Genomic DNA, 5,588 nt, shown 5'->3' on the forward strand with positions numbered 1-5,588 from the left:
CCCCCCCCCCCCAGTCAGGCCCAGGCTTTTTCCTACCCTCTGCATGCCCCTGCAGTGAAAAGGGGGGGTGAGCCCAGACTCAAACCAGCAGGAGGGAAGAGGGGGAGTGGGCCCAGATGGGGGGGCACATGGGGCTACATTCCCGCTCGGTCCTCCTCCCCCCAATTATTCTTGATGGGCAGTTGGGTAGTCTTTCAATACTGTTCTTGAAACGCACAAAGGGTCACTCAAGCTATCACATGTGACAAAACAGAGATCAGGGTTTGATACTTTCTCCATTGTGTGGAGTGGAAGGTGCTTCAATCTTTAGCATCAAACAAGGAACAGGTTTTCTGTCATTGCCTACTCAATGACCTGTTCTCCATAGGTTTTGTCAGCTGTGTAGCCCCAAGCCATGTGACGACTGTTAAAATTGCTGGCAAAAACTGCTGGATGGTTAATGGTAGGCAGTGTGCCTGGAATCCATGTGGCATTGGGAGGTTTATATATATTTATCACGAATACATCCTGAATTTTAATAGTAATAGCTATAGGTGTATTGTTTTCCAGATTTGATTTGGTGACATCTTTAAGACTGGATTTCACATACTTTGCTAGTCTATGTTTGCCATGGTGGTGGCTTGAGAGTGGCAGAAATCCTGGGATCTTCGTTTTTCAGGCTCTTTCATTTTATATGGGTTTCCTGAAGCAGTAGCACATCAATCTTACCGAGTTTGAGGAGCCACCCCAAGAAATCACATTTGGGCCTTGCTAGGCTCTCCACATTCAAGTGGCACAAATGTAGTGATGGTCCCACATTGTGTTAAGTTTGGCCCTGAAAAAGGTCTTTGGCATTGTAATCCTGATTGGGAGGCCCTTTACAGGCATTTGATCACCAGGTTGATGACATTGGTTGTGCTTTAGCACATAACAGGGGAGACCCCACTAAGCGAATAATTCACAACAAACAATTTTTTCAACAAGTGCAATCAATGTCCCAATAAGTTAATGAACAGATTATGACACTCTTCATAATTTATGATTATGTTTAGCTTATAGTTCTGTCTGCATCTTGTTCAGATAGTTTTTTGTGAATATTCACTATGCAGTAACATGGATTAATTACCTTTAAATCACGTTGTGTGTGCGCTATGTGGCTGGATAATGTATGTACTGGAAGTAAGTTGTAAACCAAAAATTCTTCTTGGCAAGTGTTCAGACACAGCATCCTAAAATTATGCTTTTCTGGATTATTTAAGTAATAAGGTCTGAATATCCTAATGTCCACAGGAAACAAACCCGGTGGGGTTGTGAATAGGCCTGAGTGAAACATCTCTCAAATGGTTAATTCACCAAAATATTAATGATATTTCCAGACGTGTAAGTTGGCCATACTGAAGACATGGTAGGAGTTTCTTTCTCAAGCTGTGATATAATCAAAATAACCTGGAACAGCAGTTCCTTTTCAAACGAGTGAGTCTTCCTTTACATTCTTTGCTTAGAAAAGCATCAAAGCACTGAATGTTTGTTCGCTATTACTACTGTGATGACTCATGAGTTACTAGTCACTAGTGATGAGTCACCACTTGGTTTCCATGAGTTTGCCTGTTTCTAGTGCCCCATAAGTGAAATGTTTCAACTGACAACCTGATCTCTCTTGGTTAAATTCATACATGGATCCCCTGTAGGAGGACAAGATTTAAATGCAACTAAAATAACTAACAGCATATCCATGCAAGATAACATGCTCACAGCGTGCAACAAATGCTGGATAATCTTTGGGGTCCATTCAACCCTGTGAGTTTAATTTAATTCTATATTGGTAATTAATGGCTTTCAGAGTAGTGTGGTTTTAGGCTGAGGCATGCTCAGGCTAGAAGTATGTTCACTACTTACTGAATGCATGAGAGCCATAAGACTTATCAAGACAAATACATTTGAAGTGCTTTGTAAGAAAAAATTACATAATTTTGACAATATAAAAATAGAAAATTATCAAGAAGAGGATGAAAAGAGGATACTACAAGACTTATGCCATAAGAGAGAAAAGTATGGAAGAGATAGGCAGAATGACAAAGTCTTCTGTGTATGCTAGATACCCTTTATATATGCCTGACTTGCCTGGCACTATTAGGACTTAAATATTTCCGCTGGATGCAGCTTTAACCACAAAACAAATGAAGCTACAGAGATTCAGAAGAGGGCAATCAGAGGTTCAGTAATGACACAAGATTGGCTATAATATAGTCTCTTTCCCTGAGTAAAAGGTAAACCAAAGGGAGATTCCAAGGGGCATGGATGATTACGTAGAAGTGATTAGAGTCCAGAGGAGTACCATCCATAGGGCGTGTGTATGTGATTTTTCTTTTGACATAGCCATTTTGGAGACTTGTGGCTAATTGAAATACTTCACTGGGGATGAACTGTCTGTTCAGACATCCTAATTGGAATGGGGTATGAGAAGGTGGAAGAATGGGTGGCATGCTAGGAACTATGTGAATAAAGGGTGGAATTTAAAGTCCACTTGGGAGGTGAGAGAGCGATTTCTGTAAGTATTTTTTTGTTGTTTTTTGCAATAAAGTTAGCAACAGTAGCAAAAGCAGCAATAGAAACAAATGGTATAAATCCATTCAAGAACTTTGGGCAGCTTCTTGAAAAATAAAATCAGAAGATGCAGCCACTTGGTAGCATTGGGGCCCCTCTAAACTTGCAGATTAAGGTGCAATGGGATCTACTGCATAATCCACACAAACCCACCTTCTGCCATGCTACACATGCATAGTAGGAGGTGTAATTGTGGGATTGTGCATTAGATCCCATCCCATTTTGCTGGTGAGAGGGAGCCTGATCCCAGGCTTCCTTTGCACCAGCAAGAAGCAAATTCCCAGCCACAGGGCCCTCAGAGGAAGGGCTCCCAGCTGCAGCCTCCAAACTCTGTGGGTTTAATGGTGGAAGATTGCAACTGTCCTGGCATGGCAGGCATACTGCTGGATCCCAGTAGCATGTGCAGCTGCAGGGCTCTGGGTTTTGCCAGCTGCTGGTGCAGAGTCCCCTCAGCTGTGGGACTCGCAGCCCTGACTGGGCATTGTGCACTCCTGCGGCCAGGGACCCTGTCCGCTGATGTGGCTCCTAGCCTTAGGGGAGACTCTGCTGCACCTGCAAATTAATACTTTGTAGCAATTAGCTATTAAGTTAGTACACATCTTTGAGATCTAGATTTATAGCTAGTTGGAGCTGTTTATGGTATGACTGCTACTTTGCAGATGTAGCTGGTCTCAAGGTAACTGCACAATTAACCAGTTAATTGTGTGATATCTGTAACATGTAGAGGGGGCCTTGAAGACCAAGATGATACTGTGGACTGCTTTGGCTAGCCTGTTAGACTAATGAGGGGCTTTGGGATTTTGATTTCCCTCTTTCCTACCTAACCCCCCCTCCCCCCCACACACACACACTTCCACCACAGCAGCACTTAGGGACATGCATTCTGTACATGTTTCTTATCTGAAGCAAAGAATACAGGAAGATAAAACAATTAAAAATATCTTAATGTCAGCTTTTCATCTTGTTCATATTTGTACCGTGACTGTTACAAACTAAACGTACTTGCTGTGCCATTGTTGATTACTAGAACAGAATCTTTCACTTGCCAGATGATTTCTGTGCCTGGCAAGATGGTGGGCAGCACCAAGTAAAGTGTTAACTACTCATATTTCTGGGACTAGCAACCTTTTACAAGCCATGTGCTGGAACAACCCAGATCCAATGTGGGCTGGGCAACTTGTGCAGTCAGCAGTGAGGGGCTTTCCCTGTGCCTGTGCTGAGCTCCAGCTGCTGGAAGCTGCATCGACACTGCTTCTCCCAGTCCCCTGCTCCCTGGCTATGAAGTTTCCAGCCAGTGGGGAGCTGTGCCAGGACCAGGTATCCACAAACTGCATCTCCACTGCCACAGCTGCTTTTTGTTCCCTTTTCCCCCAACTCTTCTGCCCCCCCCCCTGCAGCTGCCACACTGGCACAGCTGGGGGAGTGGATGGGAGAAGTGGGGGGCAGCATTGACACAGTTTACAGATGCCCAGCCCCAGTGCAATTCTGCACTGGCTGGAAAGCTGCACCCGCGCTGCTCCTGGGGAGCAGTAGTGCTGTGGGCACAGTTCCTAGCTGCCTGGCTTAGGCCCTCTACAGACATACTGCCAAAGCTACCCAACCACTTAGGCCAGAGCTGGGAGGGCAGGGAGAAGCAGAAATGACATGGGTGCAGCTGGGAGCTACCTGGCCCTGGCACAGGCAAAGCCCTCCAGCTCCATGGGCCAGATCCAGCCGATGGGCTGTATGTTGCTGATCCCTGCTATAAAACAGATGCTGTCTTAGAAACTTTGGCCACAACCATTCCAGTACCTAGATGTGTGTTGAACTTTTGCCCGATCTCTGTGGAGAGCAAAAAACCTCTTATGTGACATTTTGCTCTTCCCTCACTTAACTAAAAGCATGCAGCAAGCGTATTTCCTTGCTGGTGAAGTGATGGCTTATCAGATTTTAGTGCATTTCAGAGTGGAGCACGATCGGCTTACATTTATGGCCACTATTTGCTAAGCAGCTTAGATGAGTAGTAAAACTCTGATGAGCTCTAAGAATGAATAGAAATTTTTATTTTGTTACACTAGCTCATAACTATTTGCCCCCAAAAGGTAGGAGATGTTATCAAGGATAGTATGCAGGTAGGATGATTTAAATGAAGACTGGCTGCTTGTTTGAAATCTTGCTGTTTTGAAGGACAGCGTTTGTTTATTGTTGCTCCACAGGGTTTTACATATGTATCAACTCAACTTCTAATTGTCATTCTTTAGCAGGCAAAAATCTCTGAGAACAATTCTGCAAGGGGGGGGGGGGGTCTAGACTACATAATCAGCTTTTCTACCATTAATCCATCCCTTTTCATAAAGGCATGATCTATACATGAGAGAACCTTATTCATAACTTTCTGTTATAAGACTTGGCACTGTCAGCCCACACATGCAGTGTGTCACTAATGTTTATCTTTAGCAAGTGATGCAGTTGCTCTCATGTTGCATGCCTCATTTTAGACTTTGCCACATGTGGAGATGTTGCCAAGGGTACATGCTAGAGCAGGGAGTCTGCTTTTGCAGTGAAGATAAATTTTGGTTTTCTATTTTTTTTTTTTTTTTTTTTAATTGCGGTATGAGAATATAAACACAAGAACTTGGTGCATTGTGTACTGCTTTCAAAGGTGGCTAGTGACAGATGATTGTCCTTGTCATGGTTAGTAAAAATATTCTTAGAATTTGTCTGTGACAGTGCGCTGATTGGTTGCATATATATTTGCCATTATAGCTGTTGACAGCTTAATACAGTGAGTTGGAATGGTGTTATCTGTTCTGGGCTCACCAACTCAATGACTGGTTGGAGAGCATCGAAACAAGAGTAACCTTCAGCATAGAAACAAGTAGCTGTCGCTGTCTGGAAGCTTGTAGAAAGGTTCTCCTAACATGAATGTTTCTCAGAGGGCTATTGGACATGGCTAGTTGGAGTGCTAGTCATCACAATGTTGTATCCTACAACATCTACATTACCTTGCCATCACTCTACACATC

The sequence above is a fragment of the Gavialis gangeticus genome, unplaced genomic scaffold, assembly GCF_001723915.1.
Source record: "Gavialis gangeticus isolate Ggan-Ray unplaced genomic scaffold, GavGan_comp1, whole genome shotgun sequence".
In the NCBI taxonomy this organism is placed as follows: Eukaryota; Metazoa; Chordata; order Crocodylia; family Gavialidae; genus Gavialis; species Gavialis gangeticus.